Consider the following 15,405-nt stretch of genomic DNA (forward strand, 5'->3'; position numbering starts at 1 on the left):
CACATTGAAGTGGCTTGGAGAATTATGAGATGCTAGCCACCATACCTCAGACTCAGGTATGGCTTATATTTAGAGTTTAACATACCACCAGGAAAGCAACTTGCATAGCTATGTAGTTTTGTGAAGAAGAGTGTATATCTTAAATGCAGCCCTTGTGATGCAGGGACCAGGCTATTAAGGTAGCTGTCAACAGGACACCTGTGATGTGAACCTGCTCTGTCACTGGAGTGCATCCCTACAAATCAGGCTACTGATTTAGCAGTACAGAGCTATACACTTGGTTTGTGGCATGGAGCTCATGAAAGGAGGACCTGGTTAGCAAGTCACCGTTTCAGAGATGGAATTACAAGCATAATTGTATTAATTAACAAAACTAAAAAAAGCATGACTTCTGCACCCTTGCCAGATGGCAATTCCTAACAATGCCCTGTGCCAATTCTCGTACAATTATTCCTAAAGGTGGAGTCACAGGGCCTCACCCTGCTTGTAAAATAAAAATGGCTTCTACGTTGAGCATGGCATAGCGTGAACATTCAGCAATTTGCATCAAACCACCATTGCACAGGCGGTACCAACAAGACCACTGGATTTACTACACAGCACTAGCAGCCTCAAGGGCCACTTTCATCCTTTTCAAGGGCATCCCATCCCTCCACCATGTGAGGATGTCCCCTGGGTTTACAGGCATGAGCTTGGGATAGGTTCAGAATATGGAAGGGGTGTCCCCAGGGTACCTTTAGGGTTTAGGGTTGTGTGAATATTCCTAGGAAACCGTCACCTCTCCACATGTGGGAGCCACCTCATTTTGGACTAGTTAGGTGAACTCGCTATAATGAACACCCACTTGGGTGAGGGTAAGCAGGATCCCTCTGGGAGTGAATCTCCCTTGGGGACAGGAAAATCCCAGCGGGGGTTCTAAGTCACCATTCCTCCCCCATTGCCGGACACAAACACCTTTATGGGGTATGTAGGAGCTAAGGTGTATGAGAACCATATAAAACCTTTAACAATGGCTGTCTCGGCTATTGATCAAGTCTTTCCTCAGTCCTCATGGGAAACAGCAGAACAGCGAAAAGACCAGCCTCCTGGAGGCACGTCATGTGAAGAGCCAATCAGGCAAGAGTAGCCATGTAGCCCGTTGACCTTAATTGTGCTGCAGTGTACCCAGGAGGTGTGGCCGGCAGGAGAGAGAGAGAGAAAGAGAAAGAGAGAGAGAGAGAGAGAGAGAGAGAGAGAGAGAGACCAGATGTGGCGACGCACCAAGAAGCCTGTACTTTTGCTGGAGACAAACACGCCATTACATCATGCATAGTAACAACATTATGCTCTAATGACTTCAAACGTCTGCAAATAGCCCCGAGTTTCGGTAAGAGTTTAAAACTGATGCCGGTCAGAGTTTCTTGTGTAAACACTTTTGTTTTTAGGGAGAGGCTATACTTGAAGATCTGATGAGCCTTTTAATATTTGCAATTTTTGAGCATATTTGGAACATGTATGAGTGTCTATTGACTAGGGCTAAATACTAAAAGTCACCTTCGTCTTTTTTCAGCTTCCCCACAACACCCATTTTGAAACTGATTTGATATCAGCCAAGGTAGAGCACATTTTCTTTTCTTTGAATTATGCTTACAATGTAATGATGATGTACAAAATGTGTTAATATAAGCGTGTGAATTTTTAGTAGGCGAGATTATCCTAAAAATAGTTTCAGCAGATGACAGGTATGAATTATGTAGTTTAGGACATGTGCATGTTAGTTTACCTTTCCAAAGCGTGAGGATTCATAAGATATCACCTTTTGTCCTCCCATCTATGGTTTGCACACCTAAACTCTCGACACATATTAGTCACTTCTTACTGTTTGAGTATCTCAATTTCTGATATTTATAGTCTGCTCTGACTAAGGACACTGGGTCCGAAATGCATTGGCCATAGATTTTGCCACTTAAAGTTCTTAAAGAAACTGCATCAATAAAAGGGGGCTGCCCTGAACATGAAGCATTCAAGAGATCTCATTGTATGTGCTAATATGTGAACCTGCTTTACTAATTACCATACAAGTGTTACCAATACTGGCAGGGATCCCCCAGTTCTTTCTTTTTTTATTACAGTTTGATTTCCTGATTGGTCTAATTTGGGCGTTGGTAACCACCACATACATTTCAATACAATTTGTTAAAATTAAGTAAAATACTGTTTTACTAGTGGGTAGTGCCCATTTCATCTCTTGTTTAGTGTTGTTTTCTCTGACAATCAAACCATTGATTTCAAAGGGGGTAAGCCAGTAATAGCATACTGAACTATGCTGTTTACCTCGGTTAAACTGGCAATACATTGTTCGAAGATATCACCCTTTGTCCTCCCATTCATGATTTGCATACCTACACTCTTGACACGTGTTAGTCACTTCTAACCATTTTAGTCATGGGTGTTGTCATAGCTATTTGTGTGTTAAAGATTCTGCCAATTTATGGAAAGGTCAATGAATGTTGGAACGGTCCTGGATGCTGTTTTGTGTCATAACGCAATTCATTAATTGTATGATGTTATGGCAACAGTGGCAGAGGAACTGCAGCAGTACGTGGAACAGAAAATAAATCCACCATGGACAGGTGGAACATTCCGCAGGGCATACACTGTATGACTGTCAGAGCACACTGGGTGGCCTTTTTTTCACTACCAGAAAATCTGTGTGACAAATCAAGGGAGCCACCCCCTTTTGGGACTAGGGAGGTGTGCCCGCTAAGCTTAGCACCCCCTAGGGGACATGACAGGCAGGATGTCTTTGGCAGTGACCCACCCACCTGAGGGGAAAGGTAATCCCAAGATCAGGATATTTGTTATCCTTCCTCATCCCTAGAAGATAAGACCTTTGTGGGCTAGATTGGAATTGAATGGAACACTTAATTTTGCAGGAAAAGATGCTTCAGTAGACCTTCAGCCCCTCTCTCGAGCAGGGGCAACCTAGTTAATCTTATAATTTTGCATGAATTACAATGCATATTAGAACATGCTACATTGTTTCAATTCCCTATTTTTTAGGGACAGATTAATGTTCTAAATACAATTAATGCCATTTATCTTTTAACTGTATACATTTAATATGACATGAACAGTCTATGCATTGTGCTTACAAAATTTTCTTTACTGAATTTATGCTTTCCTTTTTAAGAGTCCAAGTGTGGCCTTATGAAGAAGAGGAGAACTTCCTCGAAACGCGTCGCTAATCAATTTGGACTCCATTTTTCTTCAAATTTGAGCTTTATCTATTGATACTGTTTCCATGCACTGTAAATAATCTTTGTCTGAACTATAATTCTTGCTGAAAATAATACAGCCTGACTATAAAGATATATATTTTTTTATCTCACACTCCTGTGTCTGACCATATGTGTTAGAAACAAATGTATGTACAATGTATATAACGCAGTTTAAACAACTGTATTGGATTAATCCAAACATTTGAAAGTGTGCAGGGGACGGGAGGGTTCCCAAGTTGAATCCTCTTTCTGTTTACTGGAATTGAATGGAACACTGACTCACAATTGCATACAAGGGTGTTTGACTGGCCTTCTGACCCCTTTCAGACACTGTCAGGGCTTAGTGAAAGCGCAGAGAACAAGCATGCCCATTGCTGGCCTGGAACAAAAAGGTGTGGTTCAAGCTGGGGAGAGGGAGTTGCCTACGGAGCATCAGAGGCGGAGAGACCTCCTGAGAGGTATGTCTTGAGCAGAAAGACCAACACCTGGTGTAGCATTCAAGGAAGTGGAGAGGCCCGCAGAATGCAGAGAACACAATCAAGGAAGAATCCGGGACACTCAGAGGGTCTCAACCAGAGCGACAGACAGTGGGCCAAAGAAGGAGGACCACTTAGCACAGAGGGGACCGAGAGAGAAAGGCCCCAATGCCGACTGTGGCCGAGATAAGAGAAGCCGCAGAGGAGCCAACAATGCTGATCCGAAGCTCCCTGTCTGTCCCCAGAGAAGAGGACCGCAATGGAGAACAGGGTACAGGGTGGCCCCAGGAGATGTGGGAGAAGAAGTCCGCCCACAGCCCAAGACGGGCTACCAGAAAATATACCCCAAGATGGGGTGCCAGACAACATACCTTAAGGCAGGGCGAAAAAGGGTATACACCAGTTTGGACAATCTGAAACCATGCCCCAAGGAGGGGTGCCAGATAACATACCCAAAACTGTGGTGAGGAAGAGTATACCCCAAGGTTGTGTGAGAGAAGCTATAGCCCAAGACATGTTTCCAGAAAACAGGCCTTAAAACGGTTACTAGATACCGACCCCTGGCAGAGGCGAGAACAACAACACCCCAAAGCAGGGAAACAAAGTGAAACCCAGAGCAGGGAAGAAAGAATCCAAAGAGCAAGAGAGGGTGAGAGCAACTGAATCCCAAGACAGAATTAAAGAAGTCCAAGAACATGCTGGCCTGACAAACCTGATCACCCCGTGCAGGGTAGTCCACACTGGAGTTGAATGAGTCTCCTGGCTGGATATCCCAGGCAGAAAACTTGTCATTGAGCAATTGCTGGGTGAATAACCTAGGCTGGTTAGTCAACCAGAGACTCACACAAACTTTCTGGGAATTAGAATATGGATCTGAGAATTAGAACATTGAAGAGGCTAATAAGACACTATGATATGATGATGGAGAGAAAGAAACAATAGACTTGTATTAGCAAATGGAACTCTGAAAAGGGCAAAGAGCCTGCGCTACCTGTGACTAGGATAGATCACGAGGGGGTCAGATGTCCCTCACATTCCTTAGTTGGAGAAGGAAATTTCGTATGTTTAGGTTAGCTTTTCTTATGTTCAAAGGGCAAGGGACAGAATTCACAAAAGAGTAGGTTTTCTGAACGACAGACATAGTTTGCTTTGCAGGACATCCTGAAGCGGACCATTAAGACATCTTTTCTTGGCTACGGCTCTGCATATAAGGGACAGCAGGATTTGAAACAATAATCTGTCTGAATATGACAGAGTGTTTACCTCCTGATTCTGACTCACCACAGATGGTTCCCAAATAATTTAAGGTGGCAACAGATGTATGCAGTTTGGCACTAGGCAATGCTGTACATGCAGGGGTTTCAGAGCAGAAGCCACAGGGGAGTTTGCATTTAGGTGGAGGAGGTGGAGGCAAGGTAGCTAAGGACCCGCAATTTGCATTTGGTCTTTGCGGAGGAAGACAAGGGATCAAAAGTGCTCGTTATTGCTGGTTATTTTACAAATTTGCAAAAACACAACCCCCCCACCTTAGTCTCGTACTTTAGCAGCATCTGTGAGCCTGCGAAAGAAAAGGTCACTGTGGCCTAGAAGAACCACTCACATTACAGGTGGGCTAAAATAGCAAAAATGCACTGGCAGCTGCAGGGATGGCATAGCTTGCCACCGCACAACCTGAAGATCATGGTGGCAACTCTGTGGAGCTCTACTATTACAAGGTGTACTGGCTTAATGAGTCATGCAGAAGGTATCACAAGTTACTTCAACACTCACAGCACAGCCCTAGATAGGGTTCTTTTGACATGGTCAGATACAGATGTACTCTAATCTCAGCGCTGTGCCACAATCTTTGCAGTAGACCACCAAGTCGGTTAACCATCACATGCATCCCTCAATTCGTTTTTTCATCTGCAATGCCCATTTGAGCACAAACTGACCAACATGGAGTGGGTCAATGCCTTAGCAGGTGATGCCAATGTGGCACAGTTGGTGAGGGTCCTGCTTACAAACTTGAAAGGCGGTGCAGTGATAGTTTGAGTTTAAAATAACAGTATGTCCTACCTGTCTTAATGCAAAAGGTTTCAAAGTAAAAGTGGCCAATTCATTTCTATGTGTGAGGGAAGGAGTACTTGCAACAGACATCACACACACTGCAAATGTTCAAAGATGATTTGCCGCAACACTTGCAACATCCATTGAAAAAAGAAGGCAGCGGGGGAACGCAATCAGGCCCAAGTTTGCCCACCGGTAATGACATCGGATGGCACTCATGGGCAGTGGATCACTGATATCTGTTGGCATTTATTGTAAGACATGCAATGTATGGCGAGAAGAGGCTATGGGTCACCCTCCCTCAGTGACTCGGACATCTTGAGGAAGAGACTTCTCATCTCCAGTAACAGACATCGGACCTTCATGTGGCCTGGATGTTGCTTTACTTGGTCATTGTCGAGGTCACCAGTATGTGCATCTGTGCACACCCTGACCAGTAGAGCTGCTGTGGGGTCACGAGCTTGCAAAGGCATCCTGCAGGAAAGGATGTGCATGATAGATAGCTACATCCCATGGTCCTTAGTGTACACAGTATGACCCGCGTTTTTTTGTTGTGCTTTTTTAGTCAGCACTTGAATGAAAAAAAATGAAATCCATAAGAAAGCCCCTACCTATCTGGAAAAAAGAAAGGAAGACACAACCTTTAAAAAAAATTGTACAGGAAATAAGGTCCTTAAACCAGCATAAATTCTCACTTTTTACCAAATGTGTTATACCGAATGAAACGGATAACATGAACATATGAACAATGATGCCTACCCTCTTATTTTTACAACTCAAATTTGGCTCTCACATGATGAGATGAGACCAGAGATAAAATGCAAGCTTTTTATACACAAATCCTATCGCGACCCAGAAACATCTGCAGAATGCTGTTGTTTTTTCCCCAAAAAGTCACTGAAGGGGTACCAACAGCAAGGCACCCATCTGCCAGTATACTGTTTTGCACAGAGGTGTACCTCATTCAGTCATGCTCTGTTCCTCTATGTATCTTCTGGTTCATTGTGAACTCTGATCTAGCTTAGTAGCTCTGTTTTACTTAGCACCATGGTGGTGCCTAGTGGAGGATCCTGATTTAGCTCACGCCATCTACCAAAGAGCACTAATATTCTCCCATTAGCACCCGGCTGAGGTGGCCCAGCCAACCAGGTAGCTAGGAATGCAGGCTTGAACCGCCGGTACAAGCCCACGTTCCAAGCCGCCTGACGGCATGCTCCCCGTTTCGCCATCGGCCCCCCACACCCTGTCCTTTTTTTTTTAAACTAACTTCCCTCCACTTACCTTATTTTCGGCTGCAGCAGTCCTCGTCTCCGTAGCCGCATCTTCCTCTCAGTGTCCCATGGCTGCAATGGAAAGAAAAGTCAAACCCAATGTTTAATCAAGAAGTGGCTTAATTTTGATAAAGTCTCCTTCAATGGACCTTTTACAAGGTGTTAATTAGGTGATTTTAAAACATTGTTGTTGACCTTATTTGCATGGATATCTATTCTCTGTCTGTTGGGAACAAATGATATTGAACAAGTTGAAATTTGCGAAGGAAAAATGAACTGAAATCAGGATTTTGAATGATCATTTAAGGGCTATATATTTAACATCATTTTAGCTAAGGCAGGTTTGCGAAAAAGGCATTTGTTACAGATAGACTTGCTATGTGTCATAATATTGAAGGGGTCAGCATGAAAAGATTGAAATGTCCCATTGGTAATACTTTTCTCAAGTTGCATTTATTAGAACCTACTCCTTAAATGAAGAAATGTCATGCAACCGGTCTCGCTTGTAAAGAGAGAGTATTCCAAGGTGCTTGCATCATCCTTAATACAGATATCAGCTTGATCTTGTGGAATTCAATAGATCACTCAGGTTTTTTGAAAAATGAAAAATCATTTCTGCTTCCTAGTAATGATAATGTGAAAATCCTCCAAGAGGTGTGGGCTCCACTCAATTTTTCAAAGCAGGTGTCTAAAGGCCTCTGAGAATGTGAACCAAGAGGTCTATTAATTGCATCTGATGATGCCTTAGGAACCAAAATGCTTAAATGGTGTCTGTGTTCCGAGAGTGTTGATGTTCCATGTTCGAGCTTGGAGGTTGATGTTACAATGAGAGCTCTATTCCTTGTGATTATTTAGTTGCACCCTTAGAGAGCAAATGCAAATTGAAAAGGATTTGGGAAATGTGTTCTCTAAAGTAAGTCAAACTACTTCAGATTGTATTGTGCTGGTGTGATATTTGAATAGTTTCTGCCCAGACGTTCTTGAGGTGGATAATGTTGATTTTCAAAATAACATTTTTTGTCTGGATTAGCGGCCATTTGAAGAAACAAATCAAATCCCAGAGGTGGTTGGTGGGTCGAATTTATGATTTCAAGGCATATTAGCAAATTAAATGGTAAGGTTACAATTGACAGATCTGAAGAACCCACTTAGAGATGAGGAGGTTGTATTTTTATTATTGATTTTAATTTTGTTCCTAGTAAATAATCATAGAGCTAAGGACAATTCTAATAGAGTGGAGAGAAAACACCTGCCTTACTATAAGGATTCATTTCCATATATTTATGTAAGGTTTGGATTTGGGTCTTACACAATTGCAGATAAATGGCTCTGTAAATCGTCTGTCTATGTAATCTTAACATAAGTACATTTATTAAGATTCTAGAACAGAATTATTATGTAAGTACTGCCCAAGATAACTGTTGGTTTAGTGCAGCCAGTCAATGAAAGGTTTATCCTTTTTTTTTTATACATGTGAGGGTATGATGGAAGCTATAGCTCCAGCACTCGACCGTCAGAATCCTGATGGGTTTTCAGGATATCCTTCAATAATATTCAGGAGAAAACATTTGCATAGATTTATAATAATTGTACGCAAATGTATTTAATGAATATTAATGGCATCCCTGCTACAGGAACTACCAATGAAATGCCAACTAGAAATCAGTCAGCTGTTTAAAAGAAAATTGTCATTTTGATTGGATTCAGACAAGCATAACAATTGATGAGTACAAAATGCTTAAATAATATGAAATTTTCAATGCAAAATGGAATGTGTTACGAAATTACTTATGTGTTTTCCAAAGTGTTGTGTATAGATGATATATTTGCATATGTTTCCACCTGAACCAACTCTATTCCTTCAAAGTAATGGGCAAAGAAAGATTTTGAAAGAAGCTCAAGTTGGAAGACTGCATAAAACACACAATGAATTGGAGACCTTGAGACAGCTAATTGTAGGGTGTGAAGCAACGTACCACCTTGCAATTGATTTGTTTGCTATATATGGTCATCATCACAGATGGCATAAAAAACCCACCAACCCTCAAAGACTTTTCAAGGGTTTTTATTATGAATGTAAATGGGGTCCAAGCAAGGGTTATTCCACCCCCTCTCTCTCTTCCACAGTACTCCCTCCCCCTAGCCCAGATTTCCTTAAACCATAAGGTGAGCCTTAGAGTTTAGTAACCCTTAACATCTAGAATCTTGATGGCTAGTGGTGACGGACTAAAGGCAATGCCTTATGTGTCTTATTCTCTCAGCATTCTCCTGAGTGGAGCCTAACTCCTCTACTTCCCTCCCATCATCTTTGCTGTACACCTTTCGTCCCCCTCCATTGGCAGCTGCACTCGTGAGCCACCTACTGACTGACTTTTTCCCCATAAGCTGCGTTGTGCAGCAGAAATTGAATACAATGTCCTTCTATGACCTGCCGCTTTTTCAGCATGGAGCCACCAGGACTCCATGCTGGTGGCTTGGTGTCAGGGTTGCCAGTCTCGGCTTACCTGCCAGGCTCCGCCAAAATGCTGTTGCTGCCGATGTGGTGTAAGTAGAACATTTCATTTCCTTTTCTCATTTCTCTATCGCATGGTTTGGACCGTCCTTGGTTAACCATTAGGATACATGGGTAGCTGGAGTTGTCATTGCAGCTAACTATTGTGGATCAAATGGCTTCAGGCTTTCTGTGGAAGAAACTGAAATAAAGCAGAGAGGCCACTGGCTACCATGGATGTATGGTATGATAAAAAGGTGTTATTTAATGTACCTGTAAACATGTACATGTAGGGCTACCAGAGACTGGGGCCCTCCCAATACCCTCAACCCACCTCTGGGGCAGGACCGGGTCTGAAAAACATCCTGTTAGGCCTCCTGCCCGAGGGGATGAGGGGTCCTCATCCCCTCACCCCACAGAGTCATGTTTCTAACCAGTCATATTACCCAATAGAGATATTCAAGGATACTTTTGGGAATCGAATGATGAATGGCCATTAAACACCTTTAGTAGTAGCTTTGGTAAAGTTAAGTTTAAATTATATGTAATGCTGGAAGAAAGTCTTCCAGGATTAAAGTATAATTGTATTAATTGTAGCTGAGATTGATTTTGGATATTCTGTACTATTTTAAAATCTTTGTATTCTCCTCTGTTTGTAACCATAATGAATTGAAAGTGTGAAAGTTTAAGTGTACATCATCTCACAAGAAGAAAAAAAACAATTATATATAGAGATACACGCAATATTACAACTTTTTCCTATATATCATAATACCAATATATTGACAGATTCATAATTTCTTCTTTGAGGTTTTCAAAGATAGTAAGGATACTGCAAGTTACTCCTTATGTTGTTCTGTAAAGCATGCACCTCTAATAGAGACTAATTGTAGAAAAAGGGATAAGAACTGCTTTGTTTAGGGGAGGAGTTAGTTTGTCTGCAATGTGCACATGGTGTTCTGTTGATGTTTTCTTTGCTGCTTTTCTGATTTCAATTAAATAGGTTTATTAACGTTCCTGTTTGAAATATTTGTCTAGGAATGTTTTTCCTGTCTATGGGCTCAAAATGTGCAGGAAAAACATACCAGAGACCAATAAACAGGGGAAGGGGGACCACCGTAAGATTTGGCCAGGAGGAAGCATTGGGGGGGCATTTGAGCCACAGCTCTGGCGCTGAATTTAGTGGGGCTGAGAAGGCCCTTAAACTTGTCTCATGGAACATTGCGGGCTCAAGGAACAAACTGCAGTTAGTTGAGAACGTGGAGTTTTTAAAACTCCACGAGATCATACTACTGTAAGAAACTTGGGACCCGGAGTTGCCCCGACTGGATGGTTATGCTATGTGTGGCATATCTGCTAAAAAGAACAGGAGAGAGTGGAACTCATGGGACCTGGTAGTGATGGTCAAAGCTTCCCTTCCTTATTGGGTGGAGGTAGTAGAGACTAGGCATGACTTCCTACAACTCTTGAGGTTCAAGTTTCCGGGCACAGAGGCGTTCGATGTATTGAACTTTTACAATAGCCCAAATAGGTCAGAGGCGGAGGCCTGGTGTAAACTAAATGAATTTCTCAATTTTTATATGGATGATCCAATGATCTCTGAGAAAAGGCTTATTTGTGGCCGGGACTTGAATGTTAAAATGGGCTGTGGCCTCTCTAAGGATATTTACGAACCCACTGAAGAACAAATGTCCATGGTACTTGAATCTGAAAGGGTTTGTTCCAGGGGCCTTCAGCTTAGTACTTGGCTCATTGAGTGGGGCCTGTGCTCAGTGAATGGGCACATTAAGCCAGATATCCCTGACAAACACACTTTTAGCAATCATTTCAGTTCTTCCACTATAGATTATTTTTGCCTCATGTTAGACATATGAAAAACATTAAGAACTTCGATGTGGTCTGGGTGGGGAACAGTGATCATATCCCATTGGTTTTAACATTAAAGGGTATAATCAATGTGGATTTGAGTGCTTCCACCACTTTATGTCGAGTTGAGGGTGATGTGGCTTCCTGAAGAAGAATTAAATGGGGGAAATTTGGGATTCCAGCCTGCACCAGAAAATATTAGCCAGTCAACAGATCCCGTTGATGGGGATTCTGGATGAATCAAATAGCCAACAGGGAGTGATGGGTCTCGTTGTGGGAATATTGGAGGCACTCACGGGGGGCTTCTCAATAATCCCTAGAACAGTAAGCACAGCAGGAAAGAGGGAAAGAGGGGCTGGTTTGACCAAAAATGTAGGTTGGCAAAACTGGCACTTTTGGATGCTCTAAGCGCCATGTAGTGGATAGACACAGCATTGCCCAGGTGCGGACTTCTTACCACAGGACGATTGAGCAAAGGAAATTGGAGCTGGAGGTTTTGGCCTGAGAGGGATTTTTGGAGGCCATCAGGGTTAATGATGCAAAGGGTTTTTGGAATTTTGTATCAAGGGGTTCTCGTGACAAGGCAACTCAAGGTCCTTCGGGAACTCATGTGGGGGCATCTGATTGGATCTCCTACTTTGGAACCTTGTACTATGATGGTTGAGCCAGAGAGGAAAACCAGTGTGGGGGTTTGGCTTTATGTTTCTCTCTGGAGGAGGTGACCAAGGCAATTGGGGCACAGTCTCACAATCGAGCTCCTGGACCAAATGCCATACATGCTGACCTTTTTATGAGCCAGACTGACCTATGAGTCCCGTTTCTGACTATAGCTTTTAATACCTGTTTAATTTCAGGGCATTATCTACCACCGTAGAAGACAGCGACAAAATTTCCCATCTTCAAAAAAGGAGACATAACTAAACCTTCTTCCTATCGCTCCATCTCCTTGTTGGATAAGGTTTTTAAAATGTTTGGCTGGGTCTTTTTGAGTCACTTGAAGTGTTGGCTCACCGAGAATGACATCTTAACAGACATACAATTTGGTTTTCTCCCTGGTTTGGGCACTAAGGAGCAGGTGCTCAATTTGTACCTGCTAATATCCAGTTTTGTCTTCTATAAGGGCAAAGTGATTTATCTCGCCTTCATGGACCTAAGCACGGCCTTCGACAAGGTAGATCGTGCCAAGTTGTGGGCCGTGCTTGAGTCCTTGGGGTTTCAAGCAGACATTATGGAAGTTTTACGGGAGATCCACTCAAACACTAAAGCCAATGTTCGGTTTGGACCAGGAGGGAGGTGTACCGATAGGTTTGAAATTATACTGGTTGTACGCAAATGGTGGGTGTTGGCTCCCTTACTCTTTGCCTTATATACCAATGGGCTGTTGCAAGCATTGTTGAACACTGCTATGGATTTTCTTTGAGTGGGGGGCAGGCCATTCCTAGTACTGGCCTATGCCGATGACACAATGCTCATGCTAGAGCGGCCCTACAGGCCCTGGTGGATGCTTATGCCTTCTTCATGACCAGCTTAGGTCTTAAAATCAATCTGTAAAATTAGCAGTCATGAGTTGCAGTGGGGGCAGAAAGTCAATCAAAATGCACTCTATAACTTGCAAAGATGATATAATTTATAGGGTAACTGAGTGCGACTTTTTGGGTGTCAGATTTCCGGAGTCTATGACAAGCAATGCACATGTAACCAAACAGTCTTTGAAAATGTGCCAATACTTGGGGGGTCTCTCCCATTTCTCTACAAAGTGCAAGGGTCAACACCTAGAATCGACACTCAAAGTGTACTCCATGCAAGTCAAGGCGGCCACCTTCTATGGAGCACCTCTCTGGGGGTATCAAAAGCCTGGTGATATGCAGGCCAAGGAAAATCGTTACCTCAGGAGGATACTGGGACTCCCTGGTTCTTCTTCCTGTGCATCAGTGCACAGAGAATTGGGGATTACCTTTTTGGGGGATGAATGGGCAGTGGCCCTGGACCTGTTATGGCTTAGAATTTGGGGTATTCACTGTGCCACTTTATAATTAAAGCAACCTTGAGTGAGGACCTGTGGCACAAAATACATTGGTTAAAATGTGTTAGAGAGTACAAGTCTAGGGCAAATCTGGCGGTAGTGCCTCCAGGCACTAGGGTGCTTCAAGCAAGGGAGGTAAGATCTTCAAAGGAGTAGGTAACCAGGGAACTTGTGGATATCCACTCTAATACAGTACGGGCTTCCTAGGCTGATGGATTTCACCAGGATAAGTGGGATTTCCAATATTCAGCCATACCTTTTTTGGGCCAGGGTGCATCACCAGAGTTGCCTCATCACTAGAGCGCGGTTTGATTGTCTGTGCTTGAGGAGCAACACAGCAAAATGGACAGGGTATCAGGATGATCCATGCTGCCCAGTCTGAGGTTCCCCCATTGAAGACCTGGCCCACTTCATTCTGTTTTGCCCTGGGCATGGAATAATTAGAGAGCGGACTATACTGCAAGTTTTGAGATGCACTGATGTGCGCCAATATAGGCCAGCTCTGTCTTTTTTATTAAAGGCAGATACAAAACTAACTGCATGGGCCTTGCTATCGTATCTGAAGGATGCAATGTTTTTAAGAAGGGGCTTTTAGAGAAGGCTGGTGTCAATATTTTAATTATGTTATAATATATGGTTACTAACTGTATTTGAACCTTAATGTATTTTAACAGCATCAATGCATTGTCTTATTGTGATATTTTATATGTATGTGTTTAATGAATATTTTTACTATTTGAATAAACATTTTCAAACAAACAATAAACTAGAAGAACCAATGCTCACCTCCTGAAACCATTCAGGACTTAAAACTCTATTCTAAACACTGAAAACATTTTCTATGTGTGAGTCTGCCCCTGTGTTGTCGTTCCCTCACAGCTTATCAAAAACCACAAAGAAATAAAGAGTTGGACCTTTTGTATTGTGTCAAACATCCTATAGAAGATTTGATGGCTCTGGTAGAACAAACCATACAAATCTGCACAACGGGGTATTCAATCGCCATATGAATAAGCTCAAGTGTGGACAAAATTAATTTGTCTCTCAAATCATTGCAACAGACTCTGATTTCACGAGTTCCACCCTGATTTTTACCTGCACCAAATCCATGTCATACAAATGCTGTACAAGGCAAACAGCACCAACATATTTGGGGGTCGGTGTTTTTGAAGTTTAACCAGGCCTGGAGTACTGAAAGTCATACACCTCCCTGAGTACCTACGCACTTTACAAAGTATGTAGCGGTAATACAATGTAAACAAGAATGCAGAGAAAAGTACTGAATAAAAAATAATGTGAACTTCGGCTTGTGTACACCATCTGAAAAAGACACATATGAAGAAATGTGTGATGTTAGCAACCCATCTACAACCAGAATATATGTCCAAAGTAACTGACAAAGCCAAGAATATATGTCCTTCCAGTTACCAAAATGTACCTAGTAACTTTAATTAAATGGAAAACAGTCAGTCAATCTGCAATATAAATGCACAGCACAATAGGTAAAAGTAAAAAAAAATAATATTAATTGGCCCAGCATTGTGTATGTTTTCCTTTACATAGCTGACAATCAGCTTTGTATAAAGAAACATAGATATGACAAAGGTGAACCCTTGGCAGGTGTTTGATGGAAAGGAAACATTATAATGCTGTTCTGTTTAAAGTGACAATAGTAACGCGGAAAAGAAAATGACAAATGCATTTGTGAATACAACAGTAGCTGTGGGCATAGCAGGCAAAACTGCATTGCTTCCCCCAACCACAGCAACAAGCGGGGGATGGCCTGCATTAGAGAAGAGAAACATAGGCCTAGAAGCTTGACCATAAACCTCATGGCACAGCTTGTTTGCCTTGTTCTCAGAAACACGCCTGGGTGATGAAAACACATGCTTCCCGTTTACAGCTTCCATATGCCACTGGGCATAGGCTAAAAACCTACAACTGCTAGGCTCTGGGAAGCATCCTGCAG

At 42.5% G+C, this 15,405-nt stretch overlaps 1 long non-coding RNA gene across 1 annotated transcript in view; it reads left to right on the top strand.

Moving 5' to 3' along the window:
* Positions 1–3,372, top strand: part of LOC138493190 (uncharacterized) — a 428,451-nt gene extending 425,079 nt beyond the window's left edge. The window contains exons 2-3 of the long non-coding RNA XR_011276301.1: positions 1,550–1,594; positions 3,173–3,372. This is a non-coding gene — a long non-coding RNA (uncharacterized lncRNA). The remainder of the gene's footprint in view (positions 1–1,549; positions 1,595–3,172) is intronic.
* Positions 3,373–15,405: the final 12,033 nt, after the last annotated feature.

Source organism: Ambystoma mexicanum, chromosome 10 (genome assembly GCF_040938575.1).
Source record: "Ambystoma mexicanum isolate Mex_15411 chromosome 10, UKY_AmexF1_1, whole genome shotgun sequence".
Lineage (NCBI taxonomy): Eukaryota > Metazoa > Chordata > Amphibia > Caudata > Ambystomatidae > Ambystoma > Ambystoma mexicanum.